General features: G+C 36.5%; 1 long non-coding RNA gene across 1 annotated transcript; it reads right to left on the bottom strand.

The window, feature by feature from the left end:
• Positions 1-317: 317 nt before the first annotated feature.
• On the bottom strand, positions 318-11,561 carry LOC131733481 (uncharacterized). The gene is made up of 3 exons (XR_009326307.1): positions 11,406-11,561; positions 9,126-9,755; positions 318-453 (listed from the first exon to the last, which is right to left on the bottom strand). It is a non-coding gene; the product is annotated as an uncharacterized LOC131733481 (long non-coding RNA).
• Positions 11,562-24,266: the final 12,705 nt, after the last annotated feature.

Genomic DNA, 24,266 nt, shown 5'->3' with positions numbered 1-24,266 from the left:
TGACCCACTAGGGTGGTGTGCATCTCTAATTTCCAGTTCCTTGTGAAAGATGTTTTTCCATTGACTTTACAGATCAGTTGCAGAGGTGTGGCTGAAATGACTTACACACACCCCCAGTGGCCATTTAGAAAACTTGCTGCATTTCAGAAGTTCAGCTTTTCGAAGTAGAATATTTAATAAGCAGTGCAAACATAAACAGCAGAGAATGACACAAAATGACAAATTAAAAAGTAAGAAATTAAATTAAACATTCTGAAAATTTATATGGTACTGAATGTGTTCAATTCTAACCACACTCTCAGTGCATACGTTACCTGCAGGTCTGGAAGCTGATGTTCCGAGCACTGCTCACCTGCTCTAAGGTTGCTAAAGCTGCATTCTGCGACAGACAGTACTCTCTGGATTGAGTGTAATTAAATGTAGTGATACTGGACTCAAAAACCCCTGAAATAACTGGTGAAAAAAAAGAAAGATGTCTTAATGGAAATAAAGAACAAGCCAACATGTACAGTACTAAATAATCCTGGAGCAATGTGGATTAAAGGGAGGTGGAGAAGCTCTGTATTGCTTTACACTTGGGTTTTCGAAACCAACCCTTGACGAGACTAAAATATATTGCCATGCCTCTCTGGCTTTAAATTTGCAGTTCAGTGGCATCTGTGCTTGAAATTGTTTAAGCTATAATGAAACTGTGATCATGTGTTTTTATTTTTCTAATATATTTATTTAGATGTCTCTTTGTATTCGCGATGCTTTCACTATTGAGCTGTACCTGTGCTGGCCCTGCAGGCCCAAAAGTGAATAAACTAAACTGAACAGCAGATAACCCTTTAAATCCTGTGTCTCTTGTGTAAATGTTTGATACCAGTTAATCAAAATAGATTGCTACAGTAGTGTGAAAATGTATTAGAACACCCCATTGCTTCTGTTGTTTTGATTTGTTGTGCATATGAAATCCAAACCACTGTAACTGATAATCTTGGAAAATTGTCAAATAAGCAAATTAGCAATTGTCTGATTTAATTGATGATAGGCCATGTGTGGAATTCATTAAAAAATAATAAGATAAAAAGGAACACACATACACAAATGGTAAAATGCATGTTACTTTTTTAAAGTTGTTCAAGATGCCTATTAAAGCACAAAGTGATCTAGCATTTTCACAAGAGTGCCTATTGTTTCTACATCACTAATTACTAAGTCTCACACAAAGAGGTTTTCATGCAGGTAGGTATTTAAGGATATAAATGACAAATCGAGGTGTTCTAATAAATTGGCACATTATTGTATAATAGGTTTTAAAAAAAGACAGATATTCTGTCCCTTGAAGGTATAAATACAATCTCACTATATAGTAGACAGACAGACAGAGACAGATAGACGATCTTACCAATGTCATATAGTGAACAGGTAGCAGCGTGCAGAAGGATAGCTAAACAGAACAAAATCCTCATTGTGATACCTATGATATTTGCTATGGAGTGAAGACTTCCAATCGTGTTTGCTCTTCTGTAGTTGCTTAGAAGCCAGTGAATCTATATACTCAAAAAATAAGAACCTGCCGAGGGCACTGGGTTGTCTTTCTAGGTCAGCCAACGCAAGAGACTGTGAAAAAAATGACACACCTTTCCACTTTATAACAACGTACTGATGTAGTACATACCAAAGTCCAAGGTGCAGATGCATTTTCTATATTTATCGTATGATTTATTCGTATTGGACACTAAGCTGATGTATCGGACACTAAGCTGTATTTTTAACACTTTTCTATTGCACATGTTCAAGATCCATTATAGCTCAGGAAGACTGACTAAAGGGCAATGACTGAAAGCATACTTTCTGAAAGCATTAGAAGAATTAAGTATAAAACAAACACAGAACTGCTTAGAACCACAATCTAACTCCTCTAAACAAGCTGCTTCTTGCCAGTGTTGTACCATTATGGTGTTTTTATTCCTTTTAGAGAATCTCAAACAAAGAATTTTAGGAAAAATGTATTTTTGTAGATTATCAAAAAAAGTTACAAGAAATAGATTTTTTTTTTTTTGCAAAACTCCAAAAATGCTAATTCAAACCCTTTGATGCTATGATAGTATTGTCTACAAGGTGCTAGAAATTTCAATATGATAATGAAGAACCTAATTCTAGAAAAGTCTAGAAAATGCTGGATTGTAGGTGAACATTCTTAGAAAGTATAAAAGGGTTAGGCATAGGATGATTGCTGTCATTACCAGTAAGTCAATATGGGACAAAGTAAAGATCTATCTGAAGAAAATGAGTTATTGTCATAAAGCTGGAGAAGGATAGTTCCAAGCATTTCAGTATCACAATTTCAAATATTGTTTCTATTATCAAGAAGTACAAGACTCATGGTACTGTCACAATGCTCCCTCGGTCTGGAAGAAAGAAGGTTCTTTCACCAAGAACAAGAAGAAGAATTGTGAGGAAGGTTAATAACAATCCGAGATTGACTGCCAAAGATATTCAAAGTGAATTGGCTGCAGGTGGGACTGGGATTTCCATTACAACCATAGGTCAAGTATTGCATGGTGAATGTCTCAGTAGTCGCAGGCCAAAGAAAAAGCCACTCTTAGAAAAACGTCACAAGGACAATCACTTAAAGTTTGCAAAACGGCATTTAAATGATGGATATGAGTTCTGGTCAAATGTTTTGTGGAGTGATGAAACAAAAATCGAGCTATTTGGTCATGCTGATAGTCGTTACGTTTGGAGAAAGTCCAAAGCACACATCAAAATCTACTTCAGAATTGTTAAAGAAGAATAAAATCAAGGTTCTGGAATGGTCTAGTCAAAGTCCCAATCTAAATCCGATTGTGAATCTTTGGTATGAGTTGAAGGCTGTGCACAAGAGAAGTCCTCGAAATTTGAATGAACTGGAACAATGCTTTGTTGAAGAATGGTCAAAAATCACTAATGAATAATGCCAAAAGCTCATTGACAAATATCCTAATTGTTTAAAATAGGTTATTATTGCTAAAGGTACCTCAACTAGCTATTAATTTCATTTCCCTTGTCAGGGTATGAATACTTTTGAATTAGCATTCTTTGAATTTTGCAAAAAATAATTGCTAAAATAAATAATTGTAGAAATCTTGTAACTTGTTCCTCATCCACAAAAGCAAAAACTTTTGCTACAAAAGATTTTTCCTGCAATTATTTGTTTTTGAGAAATTTCTAGAAATGATAAATTCCCATTGGGGTATGTAAACTTTTGCCTACAACTATATATATACACTGTATATATAGTAACAAAGCCTGACGGCTCAAATTCATTGCACCCTTTTAAAAGCAGACCAAGACACAGAACAGTACTTTTTAGGCACTTTCATGCACTTTTATGAATTACAGAAAATAAACTAGCAAAACACAAAATACGTGGAGTACTAAACTGTACTTTGCAAGCTTTTAACTAACACCAGACAGCTAAGCTGTTTACCAGTCAAAACCCAGTTGTTTCACACACAAATAGGTTCACCCTATGTTCACGCAGAACCTTTTCTTGTTTACACAGGTCTGCTCTGCACATGGCCTTTCTCCATCCGCCTACTCTATAGGGTTTCCCCTGCCTTAATCAGCCTCAGGTGCTTCACTTTAAAATGGTAACCCTGTGGAATTCTGGGAAATGTAGTCCTGCAGCACATATTTTCTCCTCCCCCCTCAAGCCAAGCCAAGCCAAGTACAAGGTTGTCCTGGAAGAAAACTTGCTTCCTTCTGCTCTGACAATATTCCCCAACTCTGAGGATTGGTTTTTCCAGCAGGACAATGCTCCATGCCACACAGCCAGGTCAATCAAGGTGTGATGGAGGACCACCAGATCACCAGGGCAGCAGTGTGGAAGAGTGGTTAGGGCTCTGGACTCTTGACCGGAGGGTTGTGGGTTCAATCCCCAGTGGGGGACACTGCTGTTGTACCCTTGAGCAAGGTACTTTACCTAGATTGCTCCAGTAAAAACCCAACTGTATAAATGGGTAATTGTATGTAAAAATAATGTGATATCTGTATAATGTGAAATAATGTATAATGTGATATCTTGTAACAGTTGTAAGTCGTCCTGGATAAGGGCGTCTGCTAAGAAATAAATAATAATAATAATAAATCAAGACCCTGTCATGGCCAGCCCAATCTCCAGACCTGAACTCCATTGAAAACCTCTGGAATGTGATCAAGAGGAAGATGGATGGTCACAAGCCATCAAACAAAGCCGAGCTGCTTGAATTTTTGCGCCAGGAGTGGCATAAAGTCACCCAACATCAATGTGAAAGACTTGTGGAGAGCATGCCAAGACGCATGAAAGCTGTGCTTGAAAATCAGGGTTATTCCACCAAATATTGATTTCTGAACTCTTCCTAAGTTAAAACATTAGTATTGTGTTGTTTAAAAATGAGTATGAGCTTATTTTCTTTGCATTATTCGAAGTCTGACAACACTGCATCTTTTTTGTTATTTTGACATACCTATAAATAGTAAAACCAGAGAAACTGATTATTTTGCAGTGGTCTCTTAATTTTTTCCAGAGCTGTATATATATATATATATATATATATATATATATATATATATATATATATATATATATATATATATATATAATAAAAGAAAAAAGAGAAAAGGATATTTCAGGTACTTAAAAAGGTAGAATAATTGATTACAAATCAATTATCAGGACGTTTCGGACTACAAGTCCTTCATCGGCTGAATACAAAAAAACAGTGGGTGCGTTAAGTAAGTGAGCGGCTCAGTAAAAAAATCAACTTAACGACTCGCTCAGTTCCACTCCCTCTGAGCCGCTCAGAGCGCTCCTGAGCATTTTTCATCAGTGATCAGAGTGAGCGGACGGAATGGACACCTGCAGGAAACAAGTGGAGATGACAGGCAGGATTGACAAATACGTTTGTCAAGAACGATGAACTGGTTTCGACTTATGAAGTTATGTATTAAATTGGCTAAATAAGATGGTAAAAATTGTTGTTTTCAAATTTCTATCATTTAATTTCATTTTTTTTAAATGTAGAGCTGTTTTATAGTTATTAGTGTATTATTATTAGGCTTGTAGTATTAATATTATTCATAATTCTCATTATTAACGTCGGTATTGTCGGTATTAAACACAGCCAGATATGAGGTTCAGTCCAAACAGAGCTCCGAACTCAGCGAGGTACAGCAGGGGACAGTAACCACACGGGGTCATTTCATCTACTAAAGGTGCTTCTACCAAGTATTGACTCAGGGGGGTGAATACTTATGCAACCAACAAATGTCTTTTTTTTTGTTTAATTAACCTTTGTGTCACAATAAAAAATATTTTGCACCTTCAAAGTGTTAAGTATGTTGTGTAAATCAAATGGTAAAAATCCCAATTAAATCCATTTTAATTCCAGGTTGTAACACTACAAAATGTGGAAAAGTCCAAGGGGGGTGAATACTTATGCAAGGCACTGTATATATACACACACAGGTGCCAAAGCAGTCAATTGGATGATTTTCACTTTTATATTACTCTACATGTGTGAAAAGATACACCGTTGTCAGTTCTTGACTTTTACTAAATATACAGCTTTTGAAAGGCACGATCGCAAAAAAAAAAGTTATACCTCTCCCAAGAACTTCCAGAGATATACACACACACACACAAACAACAATAGCATTTCGCTCATACAGTATTAGTAGTATTTAGGCTTCTTAGTTGTTTTTTTCTTCCCGTCTGGACAGTGGCTGAGAATGCGCTGTATAGTATTGATTAGATCAGTTTGCGCAGCCCTTAAATGAATGAAAATGTGAATGCAACAAAGTGGAGTTGGCATTCAGACCAGGTGGCAGCAACACAGCTCTCAGGAAGCTTACAGGCAAGCCCGCGGGCGCCAGGCCAGACTACAGGGGTCGCTGGTGCGGGGTGAGCCGAGGACACCCTGGCTGACCTAACCCTCCCTCCCGTCCTCGGTCGGCAAAGGAAAAGCCTGGACTCGAACTCGCAACGTCCAGACTATAGGCCACATCCTGCACTCCACATGGAGCACCTTTACTGGATGTGCCACTCGGGAGCCTCCTGAACTTATAACATTTTGACTTCATTTGGCCAGTTAAAACCCTTGTCCGTTTTTCAGGAAACACAACAGGTTCGCTGAATAGAGGTAAAGTGACCAGAGATAGTAACAGAGTGGCAGAGGCAGAGTCCAAAATGTTTTATTACAATAATCACACAGTTACATAAAAATCAGTTCAAATAAACAATACAATCTATCACAGTTTTAATAAGAGAAAGTCAGTTCACGGGTAGGAGCCCAGGCTATAAGAATAGTTTGTTAGTTTGTAGTTTGAGTTGGTAGAGAGACCTCTACAGAAAATATAAAAGAGGTTGTCTTGCTATATGAGGAGAGGTGTGGCCTCCAAGACTGTACCCAGCACCCCTTGAGGATAGGTAGCGGATGCAAACCTGAATCCCTTGAGGGTGGAATAGGTAGTGGATGCAAACCTGAAAATTGAACGGACAGAAAAGTAGTTACCCTGTTTATTGGAGAGCTGCTTGCGATGGGAGCAGAGAGCTCCCTCAGGGAATCTGGAAATAGGTAGAAAGTAGAAAGGTTAGTTGGGACATTGAGCGCTAAGCACACAGCAGGCTAAAACCTGAGCAAATAGTATGAAGAAAGAATGAGCCTCTGATTTTAGTTAAGTAATAGCGCATGAGCTGCGAGAGGATAGGTGTGGCCGGGGGTGACATAGTGACATAGCCTGACCCAAGGTTGGGCAGTGAGATCACTTGCCCCCCAGCGGGGACTGATGACAGAGGCACATGGTACAAAAGGAGGAGGAGGGAAAAGCAAAACATTTGAAAAGGGAGATAGATGTGACTAAGCTTTAAATAGGATTTTGATGATGATTGACATAGAGATTAATGATGATTGACAGGCTGAAATTAGAAAAGCCCTAGCTCTCGCCCCCCGAACTCTACCTAAAGGTTTAACATTTAAATAAAGGCAGCTAAAAAATACACTGTATTCAACAGGAAGGGTCCTTAGACAAGGGCCTAGCAACAATTGCATTTCTCATTGACCGATGGTGGATAGATAGAAACAGATCTCCCCAGCAAGGATTCTTCAACAAAACCAAATAGTTAATAAACACACACAGGAGAGCAACTGTATTTGAAAAGTCAGCAGTAGTATACAGGGGTCCCCAAGGATTAAGGATTAATTTAATGATTAATTTAATAGACTGGCAGACTGACACACATTATATAAACCCAGTTATATTTGTATTTATTATTTATTTCTTAGCAGACACCCTTATCCAGGACGACTTATAATTGTTAAAAGATATCACATTATTTGTACATACAAATCGAGAGAGAGAGAGAGAGAGAGAGAGAGAGAGAGAGAGAGAGAGAGAGAGAGAGAGAGAGAGAGAGAGAGAGAGAGAGATTCTGGTATAGTAAGCAAACTTGTTAAATTTGCAGACAACACATAAATAGGAGGAGTGGCAAACACTGTTCCAGCAGCAAAGGTCATTCAAAATGATCTAGACAGCATTCAGAACTGGGCAGACACATGGCAAATAACATTTAATAGAGAAAAGTGTAAGGTACTGCACGCAGGCAATAATAATGTGCATTATAAATATCATATGGGAGATACTGAAATTGAAGAAGGAATCTATGAAAAAGACCTAGGAGTTTATGTTGACTCAGAAATGTCTTGATCTAGACAATGTGGGGAAGCTATAAAAAAGGCCAACAAGATGCTCGGATATATTGTGAAAAGTGTTGAATTTAAATCAAGGGAAGTAATGTTAAAACTTTACAATACATTAGCAAGACCTCATCTAGAATATTGTGTTCAGTTCTGGTCACCTCGTTACAAAAAGGATATTGCTACTCTAGAAAGAGTGCAAAGAAGTGCGACCAGAATTATCCCGGGTTTAAAAGGCATGTCGTATGCAGACAGGCTAAAAGAATTGAATCTGTTCAGTCTTGAACAAAGAAGACTTCGCAGTGATCTGAATTCCAAGTTCTAAACGGTACAGACAATGGTCGACCCAGGGGACTTTTTTGACCTGAAAAAAGAAACAAGGACCGGGGGTCACAAATAGAGATTAGATAAAGGGGCATTCAGAACAGAAAATAGAAGGCACTTTTTTTACACAAAGAATTTTGAGGGTCTGGAACCGACTCCCCAGTAATGTTGTTGAAGCTGACACCCTGGGATCCTTCAAGAAGCTGCTTGATGAGATTCTGGGATCAATAAGCTACTAACAATCAAACAAGCAAGATTGGCCTCATCTCGTTTGTAAACTTTATGTTCTTAACTAACTAGCAGGTCAGTTAGGTGGCTGTTGTCCTCACCCGCACCAGTTAGTAACACCCACCTTCTACAAACAAAACCATGCCAAATTTAATAATTATTATTATTTAATTAAATAACTGCATACACAGCAAATTAATAAAAAAAACTATTTTAAAAAATATGCTACACGTGTATTTTATTATTGTAGAATAGTATTCATAGTTTAAATATGTATTGTAATTGTGGACATTAACATTCGCTTATCCACATACACACTGTAATGCATATCTATAGACTACATACAATTAATTGGATGAAATGCAGGAATCAGAATGCATCATATACACGGTCTGACGTTATGGTCGAGCCTTATCATGTGACACTACTATCAAATTTAATTGGCTGTTATTGAAAATGTTGCCCTCGTGTTGCCTGAAAAATAGAACACCGTCCTAAGTGGGAGAAATGTCGCCAGTGTGTGGCCACCTTGTTGTCGCCTGCGAGACCAGGCCTTTACAGTGCACTGAAGGCAAGCCCCAAACTGACTGACCTACTTTGACAAAGAAGAAATGCCTCCCCAACCGTAATTGCTGGCCAGCGAAATCAAATAAAAAGGCTTTCCCCGTTTTAAACCAGATGAGAGGAGAAGGACACAGCGTTTAGTAATAATAAGCAAACAGAAGGTATGGGGCTCTTAACCTGCCGCTTTAATGCTTTGATCCAACAAAAACACAACCTGAGACCGGGAAGTAACCACATGTCTTGGAGCTTTATTCAATATGCAAGATTTCCAAATGCCAAACACTTTACTTTTAGAATTATACTCACCTGGCTTTAACACCGCAGGACACCGACAAAATGCGTCTTCCGAGCACTCCCCTCTATAGCGGCACACCGAATACCAAGTCCCACACCTACCGTCCCTTCTTCTCTCCTGTTTCTTCTTCTGTTCTGTTAATGGTCACCAAGTTTCTAGCAAAACTTATTGTCACCACCTACTGTTCAGATTTGGCTATTAAAACTGCTGTGAACACTTAACCTTTTAAAATCTCTGTATGTTAAATATTCTTGAGTCTTCCTAATATATTTTGCAATACACCCAATAATACCTTTTTCTATTTTTCTATCACCTGTACCATTTCAAAAAAATATTGGAAATATTGCAATCCCTCAGATGCTCCACTGTTTCCTTTCCACTACATTCCATACATAACCCATTCTCATGCACTCCAGTTCTATATCGGTGTTCCTTTAATGTCGCATGCCCTGTAAGGCCTTATTAAAAGAATGAATATTGAGGGTATATTGTATTGTTTTTAATATATATTGGGATTGTATAGTGCTATTTGGAATATTGTAAATGAAGAAGCAGAAAAGCTGAAGAGGGACTCCCCTGAGAATTTCTTCATCATCAGCTTCAGTGATGACAGTCTGTGGCAGGGATGGGGCAAGAGGATCCTGCAGAGGTGTGAAGAGAGCAATGATGAGAAGCTTGTCAATATTCTAGTCAAACTATACAACCCTGGTTATAACTTCAGCATTGGTTGGGTGCAGCAGTGACACACAACACTAGGGCAGCTGATAAGAACCAGGAGAAAGCATTGGAATTATGAGGATATAAAAAAGAAACTGGAAAAGCTTGAAAAAAAATTGAATTTCTGATCTTTACTTTGTTATCAACTCCCCCAACACACACACTTCTAGTTAAGTGCTGCTACTATAATGATCATGCTTATATTGATTAATAGTTAAACTTTCTGTTAAAATATAATTCTTTAGGAATCAGTTTACTCTATTTTACCATTTTATGTACTTTATCAGAAAATGGCCCTTACTATAACTGCAGTTCGTTTCATTGGCCTTTTACTTTATTTGATTCTGAAGCTCTTTGGAGATGGCTTTGCCATAAGAAGCACAACATAAACGTAATTTAATTGATTGATATTTCTCAAACACAGTTCTAGCTGTAGGATGTTTCTCCTTTATAATGTGCTTGCTATTATGTCACTGTGACTGAAATTGGGTGCTTGTATTCACTTTACATCAGGTTATATTACATATTCCAACTCAGTTATATTGTAGGATGCAAAACAGAAATTAAGATACACAGATGTTTTGAATTGGGTACAACTTTGTGAAACAATGTACCCTAATCTCTTTCCATGTTACCAAAACATTTAGATACAGTATCTCAAAATAAACTGTAAGTAATTTCAAGGTATCTCTAAATGACTTCCTGTGAAAATGCTCTATGTTTTGAATGGACTTCCTGTCCCCTTAGAGATATCCCTAAATGAACAGGATGTTTGATTTAATGATTTTGAGATATCTTAAAATGATTTAAAGATACTGTATATCTGAAAATGCTAAATGAAAAAGCTCAATTTAAAAGATAAGTGAAAATAATTTTGCGATGCGGTACCTTTAAATATTTGAAGATACCTTAAAATATTTAGACATGTTTTGAAACGATTTAGAGATATCTTAAAATATATCGAGATATCTCTAAATGATAACTTGGCTTGCCATAGGCTTCCAATAGCTATCAATCCGTGACCGCAGAAACGCAGTTTAAAACTGTAAAACGCAGTTTGTAACTGTAAAATGGGGGAAAAAATACTACGGTTCTAATTTACACTTACAAATCTGCTTTCCGCTCGCTCGACACTTTTGAGAGTGAAATTGCTATCAAAAATACGAGCGCGCAGAAATGCAGTTTGTAACTGTAAAATGAAAAAAATACAACCTCTCATTTTTTTTTTTTCAATTACGGTTCTATTCTGCGCGCGCTCGAGTCCCTTTTCACATTTACAGTTTTTTCTGCGCACGCTCGAAACTCAGTCTACGCTTACAAATCTTTTTGAGAGTGATTTCACGCTCCAAAAAAAAAAAAAACAAACTGCAAATGTGTAGCTCAGGCAGCCTAGTTAGTTGATTGTCTGCACTGTCGATCGGTCATTTATTGGTCATATTTAGTGATTTAATAACTATACGTTTATCATCTATGTACATGTGTTAAAACTAGACAAAGCGCCACTATGCACACGTAAAGAAAACATTACATATAAAACCTTATGTAAAAAAAGATCGAAATAGGATTGTTTGTACCAGAGGCTGTGAAGCGTCCGTCGCTGATTCCTCCGCCAAGGGCTGTGTACGGTAGCTGTGATGAACAGTGACCGGTCGACAGTGCAAGTGTTTGCTGGGTGGGTGATACTTCAGGAGCAAGTTGGTTGCTATCATATTCAACGGCTTAAAATAAAACAACTTGCTAAGACACTAAAGTGATACTGTACTAAAACAGTAGCTTAATATCTGTATTCACTTGTTTGTTTCCACATTCTGCTGAATGGTTAATCTATGCAGCTGATGACTGCAATGAATTCAGTATGTTTATATTTTACAAATGTTGTGTCTCGAATTGGTGACTGTACCTGTGATTGTGTGCAGTTGTAACATGTGAAATAGCATGCTGCTGTAGCAGGACTACTTGATAAGGGGATTGTAATCTGTTTTCTCCTAGGTAACCAGGCTTCTTTCAAATGTTATGTTGTACGTTGTTTTATTGCACATGTCGTTTTTTTTAATTGATTTAGTGGTGTCTTAATTAGATAATTGCCCTGGTTATTTAAATTGTTCCTTTGTTTGCGATGGGGAGAGGAAGTAGCATTATGTGTTTTTACATGAACATTTTTGGGAGGGCAAAACGGACCACAAGCGGATTATACATCATAGCATGGTTAATGCAATAATTACAAATCATCTATACTTAAAAGGGCCAGGCCTGTTGCCAAAGATTAGGTGTTCTGGGATGCCCATGAAATGAGCTTTGGCCTCAGAGAGGATTCAACTCTGAAACTACTTGCATGTGTGTGGCCCTTAACCTCAGGGTCAAATGTAGACTTCAGTACAGACAACCTTATTCCAGTGAGGTCAAAATAAAGGTTTAATTTGCTAAATATAGCAGTGCATTGCTGTTATGACTTGCGATCGCTAACAAGGGCAAAACATGTTTTTGCCACAAATTAAAAAAAAAAAAAAAACACATCGCACAATACATTGTGTGGCATCCTTGAATCTCACACATAGGCTGTTTACAAAACCTAAAATGATATACTGTAAATTAAAAGGTGTTAAATAAACAAGACTCTAAAAATATTTATTTGTCCTCTTAACATAAAACAGCCTAACAACCCTTTTCTCTATAGCATTTACTTGTACAGATTTTATTTTAACTTTAACTGCAGGCTCACTCTTTGTTGAGATGGTATTGGGACTCTGTTTTAAGAATTAAATACTATAATTAATATTAAGTTTCCCATTTAATCCAGAAATAACAGCCAGCAGAATAAAAATCTACTGTGTTTCAAAACTGTACAAATAAAATATTTACACAGTACTTACACTTTTTTTCAAAGAGGTATTATTTGAACAAAGTTCAATACATTTAAAAAGGCTTTTATAACTGATGCTATTTCCTTCAATCCTGTTAAAAGATAGAAAAAAATATTAAAGTATTCTACTGTTAAAATAGTTCTAAATTGACATATAAAAAGGCACATTTGCGAAACTAACACAATTGGCTGATACACTGTTTACAAGCAAGGAAGGAATTAATAGTCTATTCCCAAATAGAAGGACAAACAAGATGCATGACTTACTATCTTGTGGCCACAAGATAGTAAAACATGCACTCTATCTATCTATATCTATCTCGTATCCACTCCTGGGCTCCCTAAAAAGAGAAAATTAGAAATGTACATATTTTAGATTGATTTAATTTACTATAGTTCAAATGACATGCCTAATATATTCCTAAGATCATTAAAAAAGTCTCTATTATATCGTTTTTTAAATAGCAGTAAAACACACTCTCCAACCAACAGGGAACATGTATCTACAGTTACAATTCAAATTTACAGTTTTAGTTTGAGGTTCAATAAAATATAGAAAAAAAAAACACACTCTTCCTTCTCAAAACACACATATATATCTAGGCTACCACTTGGTCTATCCCTTCCAGATATGTCTATTCTATGGAATTGTGTGCTGGTTAAAATCCTTAATTGGTCTGCTTCCATTTCCAGAAAGCAGTCCCTGGTAATGTGGGAGATTACACTTTTTGCTGCTAGGTATAGTATTTGCAAGGCTATAGTCATAGTAATATGTCTTTATCAGGTTGATATTGGAGTTAAGTTGTAGGCTTTGAGCAGTTTGTTTTAATTTACCACTTTCTGTCACCAAGCCACTTCTCAGTCAGTACATTTTGCTTAAAATATGTTGAGAATACCATTGTATCTGCTGTAAATATTACTCAAGATGGTCTTTTTAAAATTTTAACTTACCACATCTGCTTACGTGTTTGGTTCTTCCTTAGGGACTCAAGTAATTCAATGAGTTCTTCATCCCCAATATTTGTCCAACCAAGACTATGGTAATAAACAATAAACAGAATGCAAGGTTAATTCCTTCAGTTCTCCAAAAACATGTATTTATTACATCCCATTTAATATTTAAAACATTATAAATTGGAGACAGTCCCACCATTTAATTTACATAAAACTATGTGAACAGTGGCAGAGCCACCCTAATAATTATAAACCTGCTGGATTAGACATTTTTTCACCATAAAATGCCAGCCTGTGTATATTACACAGCCTGTGTAATATAAAGTTAAATGGTAACAATGGTAAATGGTAATAATAATAATAATAATAATAATAATAATAATAATAATAATAATAATAATAATAATAATAATAATAATAATAATATTTAGATAAAATATCCTATGTGTTGCCATTATCCTACTAGAAAGTTTCAGTAATTTATGAAACTTACAACTTTCAGTCTAAGAAGCATTTGATCTTCAGTTTAGAATGTTCCTATGGATCTAACAAGTACCTACGGGAAAGACAGAAAACATTGACAAAGACTTCCCTGTGAAAAATGAATGGTTGTCAAATTGTGTTACTATGATTTTTTTTTTTATAGTACTGCTGTTTTCTTATGACAAAAAGTACAAGTTTACCCTTTGTTTTAAACAATTTGTATGTAATTGTTATGTGGTTGGAACTGCAGTTTTTACTTGACCTCCAGTCTCACTGTTCATTCATTCAGAAAAAAAAGTATTCTTGTACACTTAATGAAAATGAGTCTGAATAATTGCTTCAAACATGCTTGGTTTGAGAGCCTATCACCTGGGCTGCTGGACGAGGCAGTACACACCCTAAGCTTATAAACGCTATACAGCGATGCACTATAATCAAGTTTCTACTGATTAATGTACCCACAATTTCAAACGCGCCATCATATATTATCAGAGAAAACTAAGAAACTAAGTCAAGCAGACAAATGTTCAACTATTGCATTCACAGTGGCAAAATCGATATCCGAGACTCGAAGTAAGGAGGAAAAGGCATGTAACACCTGCAAGGTCACGGAAGTGTACAAACGCACCACAAACCTGTCTTTAATTCCAAAATATCACAGGATATAGCAAGTGTTGAATGTGAAAGTACTAATGTAGCCTGACTACGCCAGTTCAGTGCGATAAGGCACCGAACAAATTACAGAATATCCTTTAGGTTCTTTTTATTCAGATAACAGATCTAAAAATGTAGGAACAAGGTCACCAAGAAAATCAGATACATATATATATATATAAAAAAAAATTGCATGCACCTCCGGTTGAAGCAACCGGAGGTGGATGGAAAGACTCCATATCGTAGCTACCGGGGCATGCAATTATATATATATATATATATTGTTATTTTTTTTTTTTTTTTTTTTTTTTGGATGTTAGGATTTAGGATGGTATTTACTCGCGCATAGTTTTGAATGTTATTTCCAAATCTCTCCTTTAACATGTCTGAAGGGGACACTGTATTACTTAAAACGTGAATTACCGTCTTCAAACCTGTTAACAGTGAGCAGTTACCTTGGGATTACACCCCAGGTTCAGACGCATTGATTGGACTAATGTATCCGCAGGCGACCTAAGACTCACCGTTTCAACGGTGTCAGTAGTGCTCAACAGAAAAGAATACATACAGAAAAATATTGTATACTGGCCATGGGCTTTGGTTTTGCCCAGAGCCGTAACTAAGCATTTAGCTACCGGGGCATGCAAATATATATATATATATATATATATATATATATATATATATATATATATATATATATATATATATATATATTGCATGCGCCTCCGGTTGAAGCGAACGGAGGTGGATGGAAAGACTCCATATCGCAGCTACAGTTGCATGCAAGACTCCATGTCGCAGCTACAGGGGCATAAAATGTTATTTTTTTTTCTTTTTTTATTTTTTATTTTTTTATTTTAGGAGTTAGGATGGTATTTACTCGCGCATAGTTTTGAATGTTATTTCCGAATCTCTCCTTTAACAAGTCTGAAGGGGACACTGTATTACTTAAAAAGTGAATTAACGTCTTCTGACCTGTTAACAGTGAGCAGTTACCTTGGGATTACACCCCAGGTTCAGACGCATTGATTGGACTAATGTATCCGCAGGCGACCTAAGACTCACCGTTTCAACGGTGTCAGTAGTGCTGAACAGAAAAGAATACATACAGAAAAATATTGTATACTGGCCATGGGCTTTGGTTTTGCCCAGAGCCGTAACTAAGCATTTAGCTACCGGGGCATGCAAATATATATATATATATATATATATATATATATATATATATATATATATATATATATATATATAAATTGCATGCGCCTCCGGTTGAAGCAAACGGAGGTGGATGGAAAGACTCCATATCGCAGCTACAGTTGCATGCAAGACTCCATGTCGCAGCTACAGGGGCATAAAATGTTATTTTTTTTTCTTTTTTTCTTTTTTATTTTTGGATTTTAGGAGTTAGGATGGTATTTACTCGCGCATAGTTTTGAATGTTATTTCTGAAACTCTCCTTTAACAAGTCTGAAGGGGACACTGTATTATTTAAAACGTGAATTAACGTCTTCAAACCTGTTAACAGTGAGCAGTTACCTTGGGATTACACCTCAGGTTCAGACGCATTGATTGGACTAATGTATCCGCAGGCGACCTAAGACTCACCGTTTCAACGGTGTCAGTAGTGCTCAACAGAAAAGAATGCATACAGAAAAATATTGTATACTGGCCATAGGCTTTGGTTTTGCCCAGAGCCGTAACTAAGCATTCAGCTACCGGGACATGCAAATATATATATATATATATATATATATATATATATATATATATATATATATATATATATATATATATATATATATATATATATAAATTGCATGCGCCTCCGGTTGAAGCAAACGGAGGTGGATGGAAAGACTCCATATCACAACTACAGGGGCATGCAAGACTCCATATCGCAGCTACCGGGGCATAAAATGTTATTTTTTTTCCTTTTTTTTTTTTTTTTTTTGGATGTTAGGAGTTAGGATGGTATTTACTCGCGCATAGTTTTGATTGTTATTTCTGAAACTCTCCTTTAACAAGTCTGAAGGGGACACTGTATTATTTAAAACGTGAATTAATGTCTTCAAACCTGTTAACAGTGAGCAGTTACCTTGGGATTACACCCCAGGTTCAGACGCATTGATTGGACTAATGTATCCGCAGGCGACCTAAGACTCACCGTCTCAACGGTGTCAGTAGTGCTCAACAGAAAAGAATGCATACAGAAAAATATTGTATACTGGCCATGGGCTTTGGTTTTGCCCAGAGCCGTAACTAAGCATTTAGCTACCGGGGCATGCAATATATATATATATATATATATATATATATATATATATATATATATATATATATACATATATATATATATATATATATATATATATATATATATATATATATATATATATATATTACATGCGCCTCCGGTTGAAGCAAACGGAGGTGGATGGAAAGACTCCATATCGCAGCTACAGGGGCATGCAAGACTCCACATCGCAGCTACAGGGGCATAAAATGTTATTTTTTTTCTTTTTTTCTTTTTTATTTTTGGATGTTAGTAGTTAGGATAGTATTTACTCGCGCATAGTTTTGAATGTTATTTCCGAAACTCTCCTTTAACATGTCTGAAGGGGACACTGTATTAATTAAAACGTGAATTAACGTCTTCAGACCTGTTAACAGTGAGCAGTTACCTTGGGATTACACCCCAGATTCAGACGCATTGATTGGACTAATGTATCCGTAGGCGACCTAAGACGCACCGTTTCAACGGTGTCAGTAGTGCTCAACAGAAAAGAATGCATACAGAAAAATATTGTATACTGGCCATGGGCTTTGGTTTTGCCCAGAGCCGTAACTAAGCATTTAGCTACCGGGGCAGACAAATATATATGTATATATATATATATATATATATATATATATATATATATATATATATATATATATATATATATATATATGTATATATATATATAAATTGCATGCGCCTCCGGTTGAAGCAAACGGAGGTGAATGGAAAGACTCCATATCACAACTACAGGGGCATGCAAGACTCCATATCGCAGCTACCGGGGCATAAAATGTTATTTATTTTCTTTTTTTTCTTTTTTTTTTTTTGGATGTTAGGAGTTAGGATGGTATTTACTCGCGCATAGTTTTGAATGTTATTTCTGAAACTCTCCTTTAACAAGTCTGAAGGGGACACTGTATTATTTAAAACGTGAATTAACGTCTTCAAACCTGTTAACAGTGAGCAGTTACCTTGGGATTACACCCCAGGTTCAGACGCATTGATTGGACTAATGTATCCGCAGGCGATCTAAGACTCACCGTTTCAACGGTGTCAGTAGTCCTCAACAGAAAAGAATGCATACAGAAAAATATTGTATACTGGCCATGGGCTTTGGTTTTGCCCAGAGCCGTAACTAAGCATTTAGCTACCGGGGCATGCAAATATATATATATATATATATATATATATATATATATATATATATATATATATATATATATATATATATATATATAAATTGCATGCGCCTCCGGTTGAAGCAAACGGATTTGGATGGAAAGACTCCATATCGCAGCTACAGGGGCATGCAAGACTCCACATCGCAGCTACAGGGGCATAAAATGTTATTCTTTTCTTTTTTTCTTTTTTTTTTTTTGGATGTTAGGAGTTAGGATGGTATTTACTCGCGCATAGTTTTGAATGTTATTTCTGAAACTCTCCTTTAACAAGTCTGAAGGGGACACTGTATTATTTAAAACGTGAATTAACGTCTTCAAACCTGTTAACAGTGAGCAGTTACCTTGGGATTACACCCCAGGTTCAGACGCATTGATTGGACTAATGTATCCGCAGGCGACCTAAGACTCACCGTCTCAACGGTGTCAGTAGTGCTCAACAGAAAAGAATGCATACAGAAAAATATTGTATACTGGCCATGGGCTTTGGTTTTACCCAGAGCCGTAACTAAGCATTTAGCTACCGGGGCATGCAAATATATATATATATATATATATATATATATATATATATATATATATATATATATATATATATATATATATATATATAAATTGCATGCGCCTCCGGTTGAAGCAAACGGAGGTGGATGGAAAGACTCCATATCGCAGCTACAGGGGCATGCAAGACTCCACATCGCAGCTACAGGGGCATAAAATGTTATTTTTTTTCTTTTTTTATTTTTTATTTTTGGATGTTAGTAGTTAGGATGGTATTTTCAACGGTGTCAGTAGTGCTCAACAGAAAAGAATGCATACAGAAAAATATTGTATACTGGCCATGGGCTTTGATTTGCCCAGAGCCGTAACTAAGCATTTAGCTACCGGGGCATGCAAATATATATATATATATATATATATATATATATATATATATATATATATATATATATATATATATATATAAATTGCATGCGCCTCCGGTTGAAGCAAACGGAGGTGGATAGAAAGACTCCATATCACAACGACAGGGGCATGCAAGACTCCATATCGCAGCTACCGGGGCTTAAAATGTTCTTTTTTTTCTTTTTTTTTTTTGGATGTTAGGAGTTAGGATGGTATTTACTCGCGCATAGTTTTGAATGTTATTTCTGAAACTCTCCTTTAACAAGTCTGAAGGGGACACTGTATTATTTAAAACGTGAATTAACGTCTTCAAACCTGTTAACAGTGAGCAGTTACCTTGGGATTACACCCCAGGTTCAGACGCATTGATTGGACTAATGTATCCGCAGGCGACCTAAGACTCACCGTCTCAACGGTGTCAGTAGTGCCCAACAGAAAAGAATGCATACAGAAAAATATTGTATACTGGCCATGGGCTTTGGTTTTGCCCAGAGCCGTAACTAAGCATTTAGCTACCGGGGCATGCAAATTACATATATATATATATATATATATATATATATATATATATATATATATATATATATATATATAAATTCCATGCGCCTCCGGTTGAAGCAAACGGAGGTGGATGGAAAGACTCCATATCACAACGACAGGGGCATGCAAGACTCCATATCGCAGCTACCGGGGCTTAAAATGTTCTTTTTTTTCTTTTTTTTTTTTGGATGTTAGGAGTTAGGATGGTATTTACTCGCGCATAGTTTTGAATGTTATTTCTGAAACTCTCCTTTAACAAGTCTGAAGGGGACACTGTATTATTTAAAACGTGAATTAACGTCTTCAAACCTGTTAACAGTGAGCAGTTACCTTGGGATTACACCCCAGGTTCAGACGCATTGATTGGACTAATGTATCCGCAGGCGACCTAAGACTCACCGTCTCAACGGTGTCAGTAGTGCCCAACAGAAAAGAATGCATACAGAAAAATATTGTATACTGGCCATGGGCTTTGGTTTTGCCCAGAGCCGTAACTAAGCATTTAGCTACCGGGGCATGCAAATATATATATAAATTGCATGCGCCTCCGGTTGAAGCAAACGGAGGTGCATGGAAAGACTCCATATCACAACTACAGGGGCATGCAAGACTCCATATCGCAGCTACCGGGGCATAAAATGTTCTTTTTTTTCTTTTTTTTTTTGGATGTTAGGAGTTAGAATGGTATTTACTCGCGCATAGTTTTGAATGTTATTTCTGAAACTCTCCTTTAACAAGTCTGAAGGGGACACTGTATTATTTAAAACGTGAATTAACGTCTTCAAACCTGTTAACAGTGAGCAGTTACCTTGGGATTACACCTCAGGTTCAGACGCATTGATTGGACTAATGTATCCGCAGGCGACCTAAGACTCACCGTTTCAACGGTGTCAGTAGTCCTCAACAGAAAAGAATGCATACAGAAAAATATTGTATACTGGCCATGGGCTTTGGTTTTGCCCAGAGCCGTAACTAAGCATTTAGCTACCGAGGCATGCACATATATATATATATATATATATATATATATATATATATATATATATATATATATATATATATATAAAAATTGCATGCGCCTCCGGTTGAAGCAAACGGAGGTGGATGGAAAGACTCCATATCACAACTACAGGGGCATGCAAGACTCCATATCGCAGCTACCGGGGCATAAAATGTTATTTATTTTCTTTTTTTTCTTTTTTTTTTTTTTGGATGTTAGGAGTTAGGATGGTATTTACTCGCGCATAGTTTTGAATGTTATTTCTGAAACTCTCCTTTTACAAGTCTGAAGGGGACACTGTATTATTTAAAACGTGAATTAACGTCTTCAAACCTGTTAACAGTGAGCAGTTACCTTGGGATTACACCCCAGGTTCAGACGCATTGATTGGACTAATGTATCCGCAGGCGACCTAAGACTCACCGTTTCAACGGTGTCAGTAGTGCTCAACAGAAAAGAATGCATACAGAAAAATATTGTATACTGTCCATGGGCTTTGGTTTTGCCCAGAGCCGTAACTAAGCATTTAGCTACCGGGGCATGCAAATATATATATAAATTGCATGCGCCTCCGGTTGAAGCAAACGGAGGTGCATGGAAAGACTCCATATCACAACTACAGGGGCATGCAAGACTCCATATCGCAGCTACCGGGGCATAAAATGTTCTTTTTTTTCTTTTTTTTTTTGGATGTTAGGAGTTAGGATGGTATTTACTCGCGCATAGTTTTGAATGTTATTTCTGAAACTCTCCTTTAACAAGTCTGAAGGGGACACTGTATTATTTAAAACGTGAATTAACGTCTTCAAACCTGTTAACAGTGAGCAGTTACCTTGGGATTACACCTCAGGTTCAGACGCATTGATTGGACTAATGTATCCGCAGGCGACCTAAGACTCACCGTTTCAACGGTGTCAGTAGTCCTCAACAGAAAAGAATGCATACAGAAAAATATTGTATACTGGCCATGGGCTTTGGTTTTGCCCAGAGCCGTAACTAAGCATTTAGCTACCGGGGCATGCAAATATATATATATATATATATATATATATATATATATATATATATATATATATATATATATAAATTGCATGCGCCTCCGGTTGAAGCAAACGGAGGTGGATGGAAAGACTCCATATCACAACTACAGGGGCATGCAAGACTCCATATCGCAGCTACCGGGCATAAAATGTTATTTTTTTTCCTTTTTTTTTCCTTTTTTTTTTTGGATGTTAGGAGTTAGGATGGTATTTACTCGCGCATAGTTTTGAATGTTATTTCTGAAACTCTCCTTTAACAAGTCTGAAGGGGACACTGTATTATTTAAAACGTGAATTAACGTCTTCAAACCTGTTAACAGTGAGCAGTTACCTTGGGATTACACCCCAGGTTCAGACGCATTGATTGGACTAATGTATCCGCAGTCGACCTAAGACTCACCGTTTCAACGGTGTCAGTAGTGCTCAACAGAAAAGAATGCATACAGAAAAATATTGTATACTGGCCATGTGCTTTGGTTTTGCCCAGAGCCGTAACTAAGCATTTAGCTACCGGGGCATGCAAATATATATATATATATATATATATATATATATATATATATATATATATATATATATATATATATATATATAAATTGCATGCGCCTCCGGTTGAAGCAAACGGAGGTGGATGGAAAGACTCCATATCGCAGCTACAGGGGCATGCAAGACTCCACATCGCAGCTACAGGGGCATAAAATGTTATTTTTTTTCTTTTTTTCTTTTTTATTTTTGGATGTTAGTAGTTAGGATGGTATTTTCAACGGTGTCAGTAGTGCTCAACAGAAAAGAATGCATACAGAAAAATATTGTATACTGGCCATGGGCTTTGATTTGCCCAGAGCCGTAACTAAGCATTTAGTTACCGGGGTCATGCAAATATATATATATATATATATATATATATATATATATATATATATATATATATATATATATATATATATAAATTGCATGCGCCTCCGGTTGAAGCAAACGGAGGTGGATGGAAAGACTCCATATCACAAATACAGGGGCATGCAAGACTCCATATCGCAGCTACCGGGGCATAAAATGTTATTTTTTTTCCTTTTTTTTTTTTTTTTTTTTTTGGATGTTAGGAGTTAGGATGGTATTTACTCGCGCATAGTTTTGAATGTTATTTCTGAAACTCTCCTTTAACAAGTCTGAAGGGGACATTGTATTATTTAAAACGTGAATTAACGTCTTCAAACCTGTTAACAGTGAGCAGTTACCTTGGGATTACACCCCAGGTTCAGACGCATTGATTGGACTAATGTATCCGCAGGCGACCTAAGACTCACCGTTTCAACGGTGTCAGTAGTGCTCAACAGAAAAGAATGCATACAGAAAAATATTGTATACTGGCCATGGGCTTTGGTTTTGCCCAGAGCCGTAACTAAGCATTTAGCTACCGGGGCATGCAAATTATATATATATATATATATATATATATATATATATATATATATATATATATATATATATATATATATATAAATTGCATGCGCCTCCGGTTGAAGCAAACGGAGGTGGATGGAAAGACTCCATATCACAACTACAGGGGCATGCAAGACTCCATTTCGCAGCTACCGGGGCATAAAATGTTATTTATTTTCTTTTTTTTCTTTTTTTTTTTTGGATGTTAGGAGTTAGGATGGTTTTTACTCCCGCATACACTCTAAAAAGTAAAGGTTCTAGTAAGAACCTTTTAGAGTTCCTGGGGTTGATACTGTGGAGGAACCTTTTTAAGGTGCTTCGAAGAACCTTTTTACTAGGGCATGAGGAACCTTACAAATAAGGATCTTTTAAGAACCTCAAGGTTCTACTTGGAACCTTTTATGTTTATTTACAAACTTACATGCATAATATTATTATATATGTGCGTGTCTGCATAATTTGTCTGGTTAAATAACATGCTAGGAATTACTGGTTTGCAATATCAATAAAAACAAAGAAATACTTTTTATAGAAACCCTTTATTACAGGTAGAGCAATAACTTTAGTCACAAGTATTTTATGAAACAAGTATTATAAAAAATATTAACACATTTATTTTTATTTATTGATTGCATTTATATAGCGCTTTTTATACAAAAGTATTGCAAAGCACTGTATAGTACATAGCAGGAAAAAAATCACAATCCGTTTGTATAGCAGGTCACACATATAACTGCTACACTCAGCCCATTTAAATACAGATTTAAACAGTATACACAATACAAAAGCACCAATTTTAAAGTTACATTAAAACCCACTAAGATAAGCGAGCCATTTTATAAAAGTGTGTTTTTAGTCTTGACTTAAACTGTAAATGGACCCAGATTTCCTGATAAATGAAGGCTGAGCATTCCAGAAAAAAGCCCTGCCTCTCGTGTTGTTTTGTTGACCCTAGGAATAACCAGCAGCCCCACATCCTGTGATTTCGGAGTGTGGTTTGGAAGATACGGTGTCAGTAACTCCTGTAAATAATGAGGTGCTAATCCATTCAGGGCCTTATAAATTAACAGCAAAATCACCATTTAAAAAAGTACAT

This window comes from Acipenser ruthenus, unplaced genomic scaffold, assembly GCF_902713425.1.
Source record: "Acipenser ruthenus unplaced genomic scaffold, fAciRut3.2 maternal haplotype, whole genome shotgun sequence".
In the NCBI taxonomy this organism is placed as follows: Eukaryota; Metazoa; Chordata; class Actinopteri; order Acipenseriformes; family Acipenseridae; genus Acipenser; species Acipenser ruthenus.
Note: the sequence above shows the minus strand (reverse complement) of the source record. Positions and strands in the feature narration are given on the sequence as shown.